Raw genomic sequence first — 18,154 nt, forward strand, 5'->3', positions numbered from 1 at the left:
CTCTATGTTCTTGTTGCTTGGTTTTATAGAGCAACAAAACAAAACTCGAGGTTCAAGTCTAGAAAATAGTTGTTAGAGGTAAAAAGTTTTGTTCTACACCCATTGCTTTGTTTAACTTTCTATTTTTTTTTTTAACTTGAGTTGTCTTTCCTTCCTAACGAGCTTCTCTGTAGAGAAGAAGAGACGATTTCAAAGTTCACTTTATTTCCTTTCACGTTATTTTCAATGAAGCACTGTCTTATTACCTAATCATCCAGCGACTAAGGCTAAAAACAGCCATGTTCTCGACCAACCCTGGACCCTAGCCTTATAATCTGAATCAGAATATTCTGTAAAAACCATGAATTGCGTCCTTTACTCACAAAAGTAAGCACCATATATGTATATGCATATATACAAATGTTTTATAATTAAAAGCAATCGATTCCATTGCATCCTTTCCTCAGATACTCAACAAGCAGATTATTCTCCCTTCTTAAGTGAGATTAATATTTCATTATTCCGGAACGCTCCAGAAATAGCTTGTTGTTTTGCAGACAGCATCATGAATTTTGGGTGCTCTGTAACCTGATCAAGTTGGAGAGCTGCTGATGCAACTAAATATAATCTCTTGATGATGTTCCTCCTTGCCCAGCACTTTGCTGCTCTGCCACCTGCCTTCCTCACTCTCTGGGCCCTAAACTTCATCTGTCTGTACAGGTTCCAACCCTGGAAACATTTTAACAGCTGTTGATTCCCCTGGGCAGTTTCCCCCCTTGTTTTCCTTTGGATTATGTTGTAGCCACTCATGGCTCATGAGCTCCTTAAGAGCAAGACCTGACAGCACCTTGGGCTGTTTGAGATCTTACATAGGAGAACTACCTCACATTCTCGAGCATGTGACCCTTCTACGTTTGTTGGAGAGAATTAAATGGTAAAAAATACATAATGCAGTGTTGTGATTTTCTCTGCTGAACTCTCTTAGCATTTGAGTGTCTGCTAGTTGATTATGTACAAGAGTGTGTGTGTGCTTGCCTGTATGTATTTGTGTGTGTGAACACGAACATGCCACTGTGTGTGATGAGCTCAGAGGACAACCTGGGCTATCAATCTTTGCCTTGAGTATTGTTCAAGATAAGGTCAGTTGTTCATTTACTATTGCTTCCAGGGATTCTTCTGTCTGTGCCTCCTGTCTTCTTGCAGAAAGAATGGCATTATATGAATTCTAATATGTCTGGTCTTTCTGTGGGTTCTGTGAATTCAAACCCAGGTCATCAGTCTTGAATAGAAAGCTCTTATATCTACAGAGCCATTTCTCTAGCCCACATATCAGTGGTTTTAAAAACGAAAAGTGTTATATGCATTAAAGAGGAACCTGAGGTTGCTGTTCGTGTGTTAGAAGTGGAAAAAAAGTTATTCAAATTGCAGTTGAAGTCCTTGTACTGTAGACAGATAAGTGACTGGGTGGGGGTGGCACGACTTACTGTCAGAAATACACTGTGGAGTTCAGTGGGCCCACGGCAACGCTTTGATCACCTTCAGAAAACAAGTGGTTGAGATGAGAGATCATTTGCAAAAGGAAGAAAAAAAAAAAAAAAAAACAGGCGAAGGGCAATGGAGTATATGTGTCAGAAAAAGAGAAGTCAGATCTGTCAGGGTCAGAGGTAGAGTAGCAAGAGTTGGAGAGACTGAGTGTGGGTGAAGGCAGTAGGGGTCCTAGTTAGCTCTGACTGTAGGCTTTATGTAGCCTAGAGTTACCTGAGAAAGGAGTCTAAACTGAGAGATAGCCTGAATAGGATTGGCCTGTGAGCAGGTCTATGGGGGATTGTTTCAGTTAGTAATTGATACACCAGGGCCCAACCCACTGTGGGTGGCACCATTCCCTAGAAAGCTAGTTCTGGACTACATAAAAAGCTAAGTGTAATTCAGTGTCCAAGCCAGCACACAGCATTCCTCCAGTTTCTACTTTTAGTTTCTTCTAAAAGTTCCTGTTCCGACTCACCCAATGATGGGCTGTGATCTGGAAGTAATAGTCTAAATAAGCCCTTCATCCCTTAAATTTCTTTGGGTCAGGGTGTCTTATCATAGCCTTATAAATCAAACTCGAACTGGTGGTAAGAACAAAGTGTAATGATGTGTGTGCTTGAAAAATGTCATAATGAAATGTGTTCTTTTGTGCACTAAGAACAAGAAAGATTTAATGATGAAAACAAATTATTGTTACCCTTTTTAAGTCCACATTCACATTCCAAATCCAAGCCCCACCATAAAAAGATTTTTGTCTGTATGCCTCTGGCATGCATAACACTTTTCCCAGCTGTATTTTATAGTTTTGTCAACATGTAATCTTTTTTCTTCAGAGATGGTATCTTGATAGTATTCTTCAAAAACTCTTGTAGAACATTCTTAATTTTCCCTACTATTCTATAGAGGTAGGTGCCTGTGTGTGTGTGTGTGTGTGTGTGTGTGTGTGTGTGTGTGTTCTGGTTAACATGCACGCACATGTGAATATATGGAAGGCAAAGGACAATCTTGGTTATAATTCCTTAGGCACCATCTACCTTTAGTTTTTCTCTGTTTTGTTTCATTGTTTGTATGCATTGGTGTTGTTGATTGCTTTCTTCTTCGTCTCTTCCACCAGCCCTCCTTCCTTTCCTCCTTTGTGTGTATGTGTGTGTGTGTGTGTGTGTGTGTGTGTGTGTGTGTTGTATACTTCTCAGTGTGTAGATTCACGTACCTGTGCACACATGCATAGGCCAGAGCAGGACTTTAGGTATTTTTTTCCTATCAGTTTTCATCTAACTGCCTTGAATCAGGATTGCTAAGTGACCTGAAAATGTACTGTTTAGGCTGACTAGCCAGCCAACTATTGAAATCCATCTATGTGTACCTTACAGTGCTGAGATTATAGGAACTCACAGCCATGGCCAGCTTTTTATATGGGTGCTGGGGAATCATACTCAGGTCCTTTATGCTTATACAGAGAATACTCTTACCCAAAAAGCCATTCTTAGTGTCTGTCCAGTTTGCTTTTTTGAGGCAGGGGCTCTGACCAGGAGAGTGAGCCTCAGACATCTTCCTGTCTCCACCTCCCCAGTACTGGTGGGGTTATAAGTACATGCCATTATGCAGGGCTATTTAAAAAAAAACAAGAAAACAAAACAACAACAACAACAAGAAAACAGGTTCTTGAGGGAATGATCTCAGGTCCTCATGCTTGCAATGAGGGCTAATTGGCTTGAGAGCTTCCAGATTCTCATGTCTCTGCCTCCTATCTTCTTGCAGGAATGCTGGCATTATAGATCTGTTTCCTTGTTTTGGTTTTCTGAATGAACTCTTACCCCAACCCGATGAGGTTTTTAATTGTGGGAGGAATCAGCCCAGGCATTTTCCCTTGTATGTAGCATTTTTTTTTTTTTTTAGTAAAAGTGACTAGACCTCAATGTTGTGCGCCAGGGCTCTTCTGAGATGGTGTTTTGGCATAATGAATATGTGGGAGCTCTAATGATACTGTCCCTAGATGTTCTCGTGTAAGCAGACCACTGATAATGAGCTGTGCGTCATCAGCAGAAGTCACATGAGAGGAATCCTGATTACCTCCACAGGGCCATCCTGCCCCACGCCTCTCCTCTTTGATGTTTCTGTAAACGACATTTGGATTTTGAAGGGAATATTGTGTGTTAAACTTTTAATTAGATTTTTCTGTGTGTCAGGATATTTAAGTAGGACTCCATCCCCATCGCTCGGCTGTGTAGGGACCCGTGAGTATATCAAAATGGGGTGAAGGGACAGACAATGAGGGTCACCGAAGTGGTGATGCAGGTGACCCTTCCATCATGGCCTAGTCTTGAAGGAGTCTTACACGAGCTAAAGGTCAAGAGTCTCTCCATAACCCCCAGCCATGAGTGGCTCCGAAGCTGCCAGAGACCTCCTGTATTTTACACACTCTGTATAAGCAGGCAGCATCAGAATAAAATAGGGTTGTCTGTCCAGGCCACTTGAGGGTCCCAAAGCCTATAATCTTCTACAGTGGAGACAAACCTTGCTGTGTCTTGATACGCCCACATGTACCCTTTGCCAGTATCCCTAGAGACGCCTTGCCTTCGGGTCCTTAATACCTGCAGTGTTTCTCCCTGCCCATCCTGTCTTCCTTCTCAAAAGTATCCATAGACGAGGCTGGGCAGTACTGTAGCATCTTAGCCCCTCCTGACCCTCAGCTTGGTAGAAAGCTCAGGCAAGAGGGCTCTCTCATAATTAGCTGATCAGTCTTCTCTCTGAGAGTTCTTTCTATGTGGGAAACCAGCACTTCTCTGTCTTTTCTGCACCTCATTAGAGCTTCATGCCCAACCTCTACATGGCCTTTTGTTATCTTTCCCCAGCCTCAGTGTGTGTATGTGTGTGTGATCCATGTGTATGTATGTATGCAAAAATAAGATGATCATGACAGCGATGCTGATCCTGATGATAGTGGTGATGATGCCTGACTAGGGACATGTGTCACAGTTCACACGTAGAAGTCCGAGGAAAACCTTTAAGAGTCACTTCTCCCCTTCCACCACCAGTTCTGAGAAGCAAGCTCAGTTTGTCAAGCTTGCACAGTTACACGTTTGCCCACTCTGCCGTCCTACCAGCTCCCCCCCCCCACACACACACCTTACATTTTAGATGGGGCATTTCACTGAGAACTGGGGCTTGCCCTTCAGGCCTTTCTGGTGGCTACAGGGATCCACCTGTCTCAGCCTTCCCTGGTCCTGGCATTCCAGATGTTCATCGCCAAGCTTTAGCTCTTAGAAAAAAACAAAAACATGGGTCTTTGGTTCTCATGTTCACACGGCAATTCCTTTACCGACTGTGGCATTTCTTCTTGTTGTTTGTCATTTCACAATTGGCCAGGCCTTCCTCCCGACACTCAATGAAGGGCGGGATTTTCCTGGTACAGACCCCTGCTTTTGAATTTGATGTGTACTGATCCTCATCCTCTGTGAACACAGCGCCCCCGCCCCATGGAAGGATTGAAGTGTGCTTGAACACTAGTGGGATGGAGGGTCTTCATTCATTTCTCTATGGGGTCCTTCCCAATCCCAGTCCTGGATGACTTGAGCCAAGCTATTTTAGCCCGATTGTCCCTTTCCCTGCCTCATGTGGCTGCTGCCGTGTTTCTGTTTAGCAAGCTGCTATGGCAATTTTCTATGCATGTTGTTAACATACCCAGCTCTAATTCGACTGCCATCTTGCTCTGGCGAGACGATGATTGCTTATGGCAGGGCCGTAATGTGTTGTCAGCACAGGTTAGTCGCTTTCCGTTGGCAATGGTCTGACATTGCCCGAGACAACGGCGTCACTGTGAAACGGTCTGACAGTGTTGAGACTGGAGTTATGTTGAACAGCAACAACTGTAGAGGTCAGGAAAGGGCATCTGAAAGGAGCCATGCTCTCAGGGGACACATGGGGAGGAGGGAATTCTAAGCAGGACAGTGGCAAATGATATGAAAGAGCTCCTTTTCACACAATTTTTGTAATCCGTCTTATTGTCTGTGAATAGCATTGATTCTGCTGCTAATAGAAATATATTTCTGACTTTGAATAAATTCTGCTGAGTGTGACCCTGTCCAACTCCCTCTGAAATCCCCTGTTTACCCTCTTGCCTGCCCTGTATCATCTATCCAACACTCTTACCCTGCCCCTGGCATTCCCTGAAACATTTCAAGAAGTTCTAGAGATAGCTAAAGTAGGTGCTAGATCCTGTTGTAATGTGATCCTTTGAGCCAGTTTCATAAGGTTTTATTTGAAGCATTTATCCAGTGAGTACCTGACAACCATGCTGGGCCACTCTTCGACCCACCTTTAGTTACGTGAGGGTGCTGAGAATGCAACATTGGGTCCCAACCAGCCTGACCTTGTGTAGTGCCATATGCATGTGATCCTAGCACTCTGGAAATGAAGGCAGGATGATCCCAGCACTCCAGAATTGAAGTACAGATGACCAAAAGTTCAGAGTCATCCCCAACTACATAAAGAGTTTAAAGCCATCTTTGCCTACTTTGAGACCCTGACACAATGCTTCTTTTCTCCACTTCCATCTCCCCGAATTCCAGCCAGGCATGTAACAAGAAATAAAATTATTGTACTATGAGCTTTAAAGGTAATTAGAAACTTTTCTATAATGTATAAAGCAGAATGTTCTTAACACTGTTTTTAAAATATTTGTGTTGTACATGGATATGATATATATGTCCATATATATATATATATATATATATATATATATATATATATATATATANATATATATATATATATATATATATATATATATATATATATATATGAATGCATCTATATTTGTATCATGGTAAACGTATGGAAGTGAGATGTCAATATTCAGCATCCTATTGTTTGAGATGATGTCTTGCTCACTCTTCTATATGCTGGGTTATCTGGTCTGTGGGTTTCAAGGGAGGCTTAAGTTCATTCTCCCTTCTGGCTTCATTCCACTTCGATTACAGGTGCCTGCTACCATATTCAGCTTTTCATGGGTGTAGGGGATATGAATTTAGGGCCTTAACATTTACAAATATTTTATCCACTGAGTCTTTGTCTCAGCCGTGACCTTAACTATTACATGATAGATTCAGAGTTTTGAATAGTACACTTTCTGGTTGATATCAGAACACCACAACTCCATCGTTTATAAACAAAAGAAAATCATTTCATGATGGAGACTGAGAAGGCCAAGAAGATGCTACCTGCCTCTAGAGGAGATCAGCCATGGTGGAAGGTTGAAGTGATAGACAGTAGGAATGGGAAAGTGAGCGGAAATGAACTTCCTCTTTTATCAGAAATACTCATGAAGTAATCGATTAGCCTTTTCAGGAGGGCTGTGATCCAGCATTGGATTCCTTCTGAATGTTTGAGCCTAGTACCGATGCTCTGACGATAAAAATGTATGTATGCCCTTGCTTATGCTTGCACGTAGATGATGTGGACAGAGGACCGTGTCTGGTATCTTCCTTTGTTGTTCTCTATTTTTTTATTTTGTGTATGTGAAGGAGTAGGAAATATATGTCCTGGGGTGAACATGTGTCCATCGAAGGTATGTCCCTGGGATGCACATGTGTCTGTCAAAGCACAACTTGCGTGAGCCAGTTCTCTTTCTATCATATGGTTCCCAGGAATCCGCTGGGCTTGGCAGCAAGCACCTTCCATTTTTGAGACAAGGTCTTCCATTAAAGCTGAAGATCTTGACTGGTTGGTCAGTGAGCAACCCTGACCCCCAAACGTGGCTCCTCTTCCTCCTCATCACTGGGATTACAGATGTGTGCCAGCGTGCCCAGAGTTCTTATGTAAATACTGAGGAAGTAGACTTAGACCTCTAGCTTGCTCTTGCTTGCACAGTCAACAGTATATACCCTCTGAGCCCTGTCCCCAGTCCTTTCAACATGACATTTGAAGGGATACTCATTTAAACCATGGTAATATTGATTACTAGTTCTGGTTCCAAGAATCTCTTAGTGTGGGCTTGTAACTTGCTCAGACAGTGCCAGAAGGAGCCTTTGACCCCTCCTACCTCATGGCAAGTCCAAGGTGATTCTATGGTTTTTCCAATTCTGACTCACCTTACTGAAACCCACTGTGACATCTGATTCCTTCTTACAAGAGGTGTTATGGAAAAATAAGAACACTTTTAGGCACAGCAGTTACCATGAGAGCAACTCTGAAGGAGCAGTAAATCTGCATTTATATAGTTAGTTATGGAAGAAAGCAGAGTGCTTAGTAACCCAATATGTCCCTTACTTTACCAGAGAGGTTTTATTCTGTGACCTTTCTTCCCACAATAGCTAACCTCTGCTATCATCTAAGATCCACATCTTTTATTTCATACACAAATCTGCAGATTAAACCACAGCGACTGCATGCACAGACAGACAGACATGAGTGCATACCTAGGCACAGGCAAACTGACACATGTATGCACGCGTGCTTGCACACACACCACTCAATTCTTAAATGCAGTTGCCTCATCAGCCCAGAGCTTTGCGGTTGAACTGACAACCAGAGAATGTCACTGGCCAAGCTCTTCATGTCAACAGGCTGCTGAACCTTTTGACAAGGGACATCATACATTCTGTCCTCACCATCTTAAACCCTTCCCTAGTGATGGCTCTGCCAGATTGCATTACAGCCCCGTGTCCATGCCGGGGTTATGGTGTTTGTGCCAGAGTCTTTGATAGAATGACGCATTGGACACAGCACCAGCAGATGCCTCCTCCTTGCTGACTACTTGACAGGAATTTGCTGAGAAGGGAGTTTTAGACTTCATCTCTACAGCACAAAGTGATGACATGACGCCAAGTCTAATCAGACAGACAGACTCCTTAGAGGTCTTCACTGACTTGAATCTCACAAGGTTCCCAATGCATTTCTGTCTTGGGTAAGTCATTTGTGTGAACTCTGAATAAATGTGGCTGGTGTGTGTGTGTGTGTGTGTGTGTGTGTGTGTGTGTGTGTTTTCTGGTTAACACCACAGGAAAATAACTGGTTCAGGTTTTCAAGAAAAAGAAAAAGATGAACACTGTTAAAATGGTTCCTCATTCAAACCATGAAGGAGGAGGCGTATTCTGACACAGCATTATCTTCATAAAAGTTTGTAGTATTTTCTGATGATTTTTTTTAATGTATCCTACACCAGGATAAGGAAATAGGACTTCTGGTCCTCGATTTGCCCAAGAGAAGTAAAAGCAGAGCCCCCATACTTGAACAGTGATGTTCATAGTATACAAAGCCAGCGGTAAGGAAGTGGTGTCTGTCTCCTCTGGGAAAGTTTTCTTATGTGCAGATGATAGTTTTTGCTAAGCACTGAAACGAGACTGTTGACTCACAGTAACATGGATGGATTTCAGAAACATGGTGAGTGCAGTAATCAGACACAAGGAAGTACCTTCTCCATGAGCCCACATATATCAAAGTTTGGAACAGATTAATGTAGACTGAGAGGTAGTTCTAAGAAATTGGCTTGGGATGTGCGTGAGCGCATGTGCGTAAGTATACAATAAACATAATTGCTTCACTGAAAGTCATATGCATTTGTGTAAGTGTCGTCTGTGGAGATCTAGTTGATAACAACAGAAGGATTTTTTTACCATGATACACTCAACTGGATTGTTCCCATAGGCCTTACAAGCAGCAATCACTTAAAATGGTGAGTCACTGGTTGAAGCTTTACTTGTGAATTTGAGCTGCCATTTAATCTGTTTTCTATAAGGGCGTGAGATCTCAAGTGGTCATCCCTACACACCTACTCATACGAGCAGCATCAGATCGGCTCAGCAGGAGTATCTGTCTGCCTGCCTGTCTTTCTGTCTATAGTTGAAGAAGAGGCCATGGGTTTGAGAGGAATTGGAGGGGACATGGGAAGGGTTAGAGTGGGGATAGGAATGGTAGAGAATATTATAAACACAGTGTTCATACATAAAATTCTCAAAATATTTTAAATAAAAATCCATCTTTAATGAATATTTACATGATATAAATGGAGAGATTGGTAGAAGCCCAGTATTGGTATTTTTAAAGTAAACTGAAATAGGTCAGAATTTTTATCCCCTTGAGAAAATTTCACGTCTGATTAAATAGTTTACATAAACTTAATCTCTTTCTGCTAGATGCATTATAATCTCCGACATTATTCATGTAGCTATTCCTCTGTGAACCATAAAATGTTCATTTCTGCAAAATGAATATGAAGCTCAAAGCATTAGTGGTCTTAAGAGCATAAAAACTTTATTGCTTTGTGCGTAACATTTTTCAAGTAACTTTGGAGAAGCCTGAAACAAATTTTGCATTTAAATTAATGGGAGATGTTTTCCATCTGAGGGAACTGGCAAGGGAGCAGCAGCCATAGCAGAAATCCCCCAAGGTTAAAAATGTAGAGCTCTCCATTCTTCCTGGAGCTGCCTTAGCAGAACAATCATTTCTCAGCATGGAAAGGTATCATAATTGGTCTATACAGTGGCAATACGGAAAAACGAGTGTGCTTCAGAGAAAGCTAATAGGACTCTCCTTAATAATTTCCTTCAAGAGCCCGAATCGCGATGTATATTCCACCCAGCTTGAGACAGACAATTTGTTTCTGTAAGTTCTAGTAGAAGTAACCAGGCGGCCATGCTGTTTATTCATTTATTATTTATTTTGTCTAAAGACGCATGGCCTTACAGTGTTCCCCTGGGAAACTGGTCTCGCTGGTCGTGTTGCTCTTCCACACCCTCCTCTTCCTCTCCTTAGTCGTGCCAGGAAGAACTGCAGCGTTTTCATTATAGAGGTGTTTTTGTATTCATACTTAAACCTGTGGCCCCCTTGTGTAGGTTGGAATTCTTCTGCAAGCTGCTGCCCCCAAATGGGCCTTTATCATCATTATCAGTCATTATGATTGTTACTGATCTCCTTTTCAGCATGATAGTACCTGTTCCTTTCAGTAGCATTGTGTATTGTTTCCAACTCTCCCTCTGTGTACTAAAGTTCTGGACTCTTAAGAATCATGCTGTTTAAAGCCCCGAGAAGAGGAGCCTTTGACTATGGAGCAGTGTGAGAGACAGTTTCATCTTACTTGAAGAATTGACCATTGTAAGGCCACCCCTGGTCAGAATGGCTACTTGTTTCAGTTGCTGGGGAGGCTGAGGCAAGAGGATCGCACATTCGTGGATTGGCTGGCCTAGAGGGTGAGCTCAAGTCCGACTTGGGCAGGGCTTTGCTGTGTTTCTAAATGTCGAAACTACAGCAGGAAAAATTGGGGATTACGCTCACTGGAGGCGTACTTACTAGGATCCTTCAGCAGAGCACTAGAATCTCCCAGTGAAGGTCAGGGGCATGGTTCAGCGCTAGAGCATTTGTCTAGAATACTGTAGCGAGGGGCTCCAGGTACGATTCAGTAGTAGAGCACTTCGCTAGAATCCGCTAGTGAGAGCAAGGGGTACAGGTTAGTGATAAAACACAATCTAGAATCTCCTCGTGAAGAACTTAAGTTGAGGTTCAATGGTAGTGCAACTTCCTGGTCTTTTCCTACTCTCCAACGGGCTTAGGGGTAGTGCGCTTGCTTGGAATCTCCTAGTGATGGGCTAAGGGGCAGCCGGCTCAGTAGTTGAGTGACTGCCAGAATACGCCATTGAGGGGCTGGAAGAATGATGTAATGGTAGTGTCATTGTCCAGCTTATTCAAGGACCCTCAGTTCCTTCCATAGCAACAGAGAGAGAGAGAGAGAAAGGGACCGGGGTGTACGGTTCCTTCCTTGGGGGCTGCAGAAGAGTGCCTGTGATGATAAAGGGCAGTGGTAACTTGGAGGAGGAGGAGGAGTGTTCAGGACCTTTGGTTCTTGTGAAGTTATGCCCTATACCTCAAAGGAGTGGGATAAGTTGAAGGGGAAGTCGCTACCTGCTCTGGCAGGGTCTCTTTTCTGGATTCTTGCCAGACTGTACTTAAGAGGACATTCCCTTCTGTTTAATCCATATTCCCAAAGTGTACCTACTTTCTTAGGACTAATGGTATGTATGTATCTATGTATGTATGATTGATTGATGGTAGCAATTGTTGCCACAACTGGTGTACTGGCTGGGTTTTCTGTCGACTTGACATAAGCTAGAGTCATTTGAGAGGAGGGAACCTTGAAGGAAAGACTATGTCTAAAAGATCTGGCTATAGGCAAAGGAACCTGCTGGGTCTTTTCTTACTCAGTGACAGTGCTGACCTGGGACCATTGGTCCTGGGTTTTATAAGGAAGCAGGCTGAGGAAGGCAGCAAGCAGCGCTCCTCCATGGCCTCTGCATCAACTCCTGCCTTGTTTCAATGTCTGTCCTAAGATGTGGTAGCTTAAGCCAAATAAGCCTTTTCTTTTCCTTTTCCTTTGGCCACAGCGTTTTATCACCGCCGTGATAACCCGGAGATAACTGGAGAGCAGCAGGGCCTTCCAGTCTTTGCATCTAAAAATGCAAAGGTGGAGGGTGAATTCATAATTAGCAGTTGTCTTGATTGCTAATTATCTGGTACAGCAGTGAGGAGAACCTGAAGTGTGGATGCTTCGTATGTCTTCATCCTGCCTCTGGCAGGATCCCAGCGAGGCTGTCCCCACAAACCCACTGAGTGCACCAGAATAGCTATTCCTGGCCAATTTTCTTCTGACTTTAGTCCATATTCTTCCTTTCTAATATAATAAACTAGTATATTTGCCTATTAAAAATGAGCTATCCAGAGAGAAGTTGAGATTCGACTGGGGAAGTAATCCCAGAAGGAAAGGAATTGTGCTTGCTTGGCTTCATGCCTTTCCTGTCTGAACTAGTGGATGGGTTCAGGTAATGAGAAGCTGAATGAGGCACCCCTCCCCCTCCCTCAGCCTCCCCTCCTTTTTCCTCATTTCCTCCCAGCCTCCTCTCCCTCCCTTTCTCTCTTCCCTCATTCCCCTCCCTGCTATTTACTCTTTGTCATCCACAGATGATCAAATTCCACACTTTTTTTTGCATTTTGTTTTGAATTTCGATGCTTTGAGAGAGTCTTATCTGGTGCAGGCTGCCCTGGACCTTCCTGAGTATACCTTGAATTACTATAAAATAGCATTCAGTAGTTTCCTTTGCTATAACAAGAGTCTGGGATGCAGAGGCCCATACCCTGCCCTGTGGAATCACCTGTGAGCACATCCCGTATTTCCATTTGTAAGTTGCCTATTGTTTGAGAGTATGCTGAGAATTCTTCTTAAAAACTCTGGACTTTCATGTTGGTGATATGGCAGTAACTCAGCTACTGCTATCCAGATATGGTACTTAAGACAATAATGCTTATAAATTATTCTGCACTTTTTTTTTCTGTGATATGTTGTCTGCAAAATCTACCAATTTGCACAGTTATAGACAGCTCTATATCAGCTTCCCTGCCATTGGAAAATTCATTTTGAAGCCCCTTAGCACCAAAGACATGGCTTTTCATTACCAGAGAAAAACTCTCAAGGTTTCTTTTTGGTGTTGGTGTTGTGTGGTGTAATATCATCAAAAAGAGTTTTTTACGTTGGAGAGATGGCTTAGTCCGTACAGTGCTTGCCATACAAAAAAAAACGAGAACAAACATGAGTTTGGTCCTCAGAGCCAGTTTTTTAAAAAAGCCTGTGATCCTCTGCACTCAGAAGACAGGAGGGTCCCCAGAGCTTAGTGGTCAGCCATATGAGCCTAGTTGACAAGTTTAAGGTTCAAGTTTGAGACCCTGTCTCAAAAAAGGAGGTAGGAAGCGATTGAGCAAAACACCTTATGTTGACTCACACACACACACACACACACACACACACACACACACACACACACACACACACACACTTTCTCTGTAGGACCATTCCTCTAAAGTGCTTTCTCTGAGTGCTGACACCACATGCCCTTGCATGAATGTTCATCCCAGGGAAGCCACATCTCTTTCCCAGGACGATGAGATTGCAGGAAGTCAGCTGACTCTGTTGTCCCCTCACAATGTGCTGACAGGATAATAGGATGTGCATGAGCCTTGGAATGTCTTTCTCATGGAACAGGGCTGAGAGGGGACACAGAGGCGGGCAGCTCCACAGCCTGGATTCCCTTAGCCATGTGACAATGATACCAGTAAGTAGATGCGACAGTTATGAATGATCCTCTGTCATGTACTCCAGCGTTGGGACTCAGATAAACTGACATTGCTGTCAGACACCAGCTATGGAGTGCCTGGACCCCCGGTGAACCTTCTAATATGGTAAATGGGAGTCTTAATTCTTCATTAACTGGAAAAAGGAGATTTGGCCATGTAATTTTCTCCTTGCTGCCTGTTTTAAAGATTCCAATAACCCAGCATTTACAGTTGACTAGGCAGGGATTGCTTTTTCCCCCACACTTGCAACACGCAGACTGTGAAATCTGAGGAAATGCCGCTTAAACCCAGACTTATTGCCTTGGTTATCTTTAATGACTTTGAAATGTATTGGCCTCATTATGGAACAGTGCAGTTATCAATTCCTCTAATTAGGTGATGCACTCCCATAAGAAATTTAGCATTAAAGCACAGAAGAGAACTGGTTAGAGGCATCCATTGCCAGCATCCCTTGTCTCCATGATGAAGGGAAGCCACTGCCTCTGTATGAGCTCTCCTGCCTTCAGCCTCAAGCTCCTCCAAGAAGACTAGAAGGCATATCAGCAGGGGGGGAGGTGTGTTTGGGGTTTTGCTTTGTTTTGTTGTGTTTGGTCTTTTGTAGTTTTGATTTTTTGTCTTTTTTCTATATTATTTGATCTGGTCAGTAGCACCTCCAATAACATTTCTATGACATTTGAGAAAATCTTGATAATAAACCCAATGCCCTAGCAATAAATTGCCTGAGAACTTAAGGCTTGTTGGACATGAGCAGTTTGTGCTAATAGGCTGTACGTTCCCACCTCCTCCTTTCTTTTGATCTAACTCATAGCTTTTGACTTTTTCTTTAGTTATCAGTGAGGGGTTTGAACCTGAGACCTGTCAAGTGCTAACCACTGTGTGATGAAACAGCTCCAGCCTCTCACTGGGCTGGCACTTCTGCTACCTAGGTACACCCTCAGCCCCTCATTGGCTATTCCAAGCATGTGTTCAGCTGAGCTACATCCCCAGCTTTCTTTTCTACTTCCCATCTTGATACAGTGTTTCACTGCATTGCCTAGGCAATGTCTCTGTCTCTCTCAGGCAGGCTTTGACTTTGAATTTTCCTGCTTAAGCCTGCTGAGTAGCTAATGGCAAGCTTCCACCACCACATGTACGTTTTTACTCTCCCCGGAACGAAGTCAGGGCTTTAAGATCACTACCACTGAGCTACCTCTGTAGCCCATCACTGTTTCTACTGAGCTACTGAAGTTTCTGGGTTGATTTTCCTATGTAACTCTAAATTTATTTCTGTAAGTAAACTTGGCAAAGACCCTTAAAGGATAGATTTCTTCTGTCTGTCTGTCTGTCTGTCTGTCTGTCTGTCTCTCTCTCTCTCTCTCTCTCGCTCGCTCGCTCGCTCGCTCTGTGTGTGTGTTTGTGTGTGTGTGTGTGTGTGTGTGTGTGTGTGTGTGTGTGTGTGTGTNTGTGTGTGTGTGTGTGTGTGTGTGTGTGTGTGTGTGTGTGTGTGTGTATCTTTTGTGCCACATGTCCAGGCCAGAGGTCAATGTTGGCTGGCATGGATGGGCTATCTCACTGAACCTGAAGCTCATTGGTTATTTAGAGTGACTAGTAATTCAGCTTCCAGGATGTTCCTGTGTCCACTCCCCAGAGCTTGCATTTGTGGGCATACAATGTTTGCCAAGCCTTTAAAAAAAATGCATCTAGGGAACTGATGTTATTGTCCATCAAACATGTTACTGACTGAGCCTTCTCCCCATCCTGACCCTACTGTCATTACAATTTATTCCCAAATATTTACTATAATTCACTTCTCAGTCCTATATAATAATATATACTCCACAATGTATTAGTAAAAAGACACAGAAGTGCATCATGTTGTTCTCTGTCATCTCCTCTCTCCTAATCATGATGGTCCTTTGAAATACCTTCTTTAAGCTAGCTTGGTTATCATGAATTTAACCAGTGTATGCTATGTTGGTTGATCTGATGCTCCAGAAAAATGAGTATGGCAGACTTCTCCCCAGGAACACTTAAACTAGGCATTTACTTCTTCACAGAGGATATGCAGTTGGTTTTAGCTTTTAAAAGGTAAGTAACAGGATCGTATAAGGACTGAGCAGAACTTTCTAGACTAAGACTACAGCATGAACAACTTTGGGTGGTCTCATTCACCAGTCCCAAGGAACAGCCGGTTGTAAGTCAGTAGTTTGTGTTTCAAAATGATGGGATGAGATTAGCAGTGGCTTGATGAGAAGACCTTACCAGAGACCCTAGGGGGTTAAGAATGGAGTCAGGGGGTGTGTCAAGTAACGTTTCAAGAGCCGCCTAACTTCTTCTGCCCCTCAGATGACTTACTGAACTAGCAGGCACCCAGATGTACCATACTTCTGAGAGGCAGGCCTTTGAACCTATGTCCCAATGATTCTTTGAGTAAATGAGAGGGTGCTTGGAGGGAGGGTGAACATCCTTACCCTGCTCATCTTTTTGAGGAATCATGTTGGGCTCTAATGCAGACACAAGCCCTTCAGCATCCTTTTCCTGAGTGCCAGAGAGGCAGCAGCTTGCAGATGAGAGATGAGAAGGACTCTTCCTTGGGCAGGGAGAAGGCAGCGGGACCCTCCTGCTGGATGCCGTTCCCAAACATAGCCTCTCCTGAGAAGTGCCCTTAGCCTCCTGTGTCTTCTCTCTTGCCTGGCTTACCTCCAAGCAGTCAAGCACTGAGGCATTGTGGGCCTTTCCTCTTTCCTCTCATTTACTTGAAGATGCGGATTTGCTTTGAGAGCTTTAAGAAAGTATTACAATTTGGCAGGGGAAAAAAAGAAGAAGAAGAAAGAGAACCTCATGCATTGGTCTTCAGAAATGGTCCACTTTAATTGCACCTTCCCTTCTGTCCTCCCTACCCCCAAGCCATACAAGTTTTTGATGTCTATTCATTGTTACAGGGACCTGTAGAAGAGGTGTAACCTCTCTCTGTTATCAGCAGCCATATCTTTACCCCCTCTTTCCCTTTCCATCCTCTCGTTATCACTTGCAATTGGTTATTTCTGGGGTATTATTACTGTCGTTACCTCAAGGAAATTGATAAAAAAAATACCATGACAATTTCAAACAACAGAATTATTGTAGTTTTCTTTTTAAATATTTCTCTGTCTCAGTACAGTATTTGTTATTCGTCCCTAGTTATTGTAGAAATACTCATTAAAAGCATTTCTCTCCAGAGCTGAGTTGTACCTTTCCCATCAGCCACTGTTTCTTTGAATGTGCTTGCCCTGGTCTTTCATCAGAGAAACACATCACCCATTTCCCGTCTTAAAAAACAGCAATTATGTGGAAATACCTCCTGATTTATTTGAGCCAGGGCCACTGGCCAGTGTGAGTCGGTACAATTTATTGCCAACTGTCACTTTTACATGATAGGTCTGTAACAAATACCTGCCGCATATTGTTAAATTAATCTTCCATTTAAAATTAATGGAGTTAGACTCCCCAGGTTCAATGTAATTTCGTGTTCACGGGCAGGGAAGGACTCACACTGCATACAGAATGAGATGAGGCCCAACGCCCTAATCTTTCATCACCTTGAACTCGAAGACTAGGACATGTCTCAGCATCGACTAATGAGATGGAGCCCGAGTCTCTCCTGAGGACGCTGGCTCAAAGAGGCTTTTCTACCCAGAAATAGCAGGCTCCATCTTATTTTAATAATTCCTCAGATATGACAAGTCTGATGTTGTGTGTGAAAGAGCCAGGCTTGGAAAAGAAATAAAATGAATTTTATATCATTACTTCAAAGCCGAAGTCAGAGGAAGTATGCTGCAGTAATAATAATAATAATAATAATAATAATAATAATAATATAACAACAACAATAATAATACAGGATGTGTTTTAGTTATAAAATACAGTAAGGGTAAGGCAAGGAGATGTCTCATTTTCATTCATTGGAAGGCACAGTCACCTTAGATTTTTCTACTGTATTCTCGCACCCATTCATACATTAATCAAAATAATGTGAATGAAAACAGGAACGTGTTCAATATACATGTAGATGAATATATCAGACAGAAGGTGTCACTCTTGATGATGGGCTGTGTCACAAAGAACCCCTGAAGGCTCATTGCTCATTTTTGTGATTTTGTTTTTTCCTGAGACAGGGTTTTTCTTCTATGTAACAGCCCTGGTTGTCCTAGAACTTGCTTTGTAGACCAGGCTGGCCTCAAACTCACAGACATAGGCCTGCCACTCTGCCTGTCGTCTGCTGGGATTAAAGACATATGGCATCTTTGGAGGAGATGTCGCTCCTCAGTTACTCAGAGTGACAACTGTTTTCTGTAGAATACATGGCTAAAGCAGATGACACAAAACTGGGTTCTGTGTGAATGGGTGGTGTATGTACTCACTCACAGATATACATATGTGTGTGTGTGCAGATGTGTACACTTGTGTAAACAAATTTTCATGCATGTGTGTATAGTATACACACATAAGGACCAGAGGATAAATTCCAGTGTTGTTCCTCAGGTGTCATCTTCCTCGGTTTTTTTGAGTCAGGGTT

General features: G+C 42.9%; 1 protein-coding gene across 1 annotated transcript in view; it reads left to right on the top strand.

Moving 5' to 3' along the window:
- Positions 1 to 18,154, top strand: part of Auts2 (activator of transcription and developmental regulator AUTS2) — a 1,110,887-nt gene that overhangs the window by 609,263 nt on the left and 483,470 nt on the right. The window lies entirely within an intron of this gene.

Source organism: Mus pahari, chromosome 23, assembly GCF_900095145.1.
Source record: "Mus pahari chromosome 23, PAHARI_EIJ_v1.1, whole genome shotgun sequence".
NCBI classification, from domain to species: domain Eukaryota; kingdom Metazoa; phylum Chordata; class Mammalia; order Rodentia; family Muridae; genus Mus; species Mus pahari.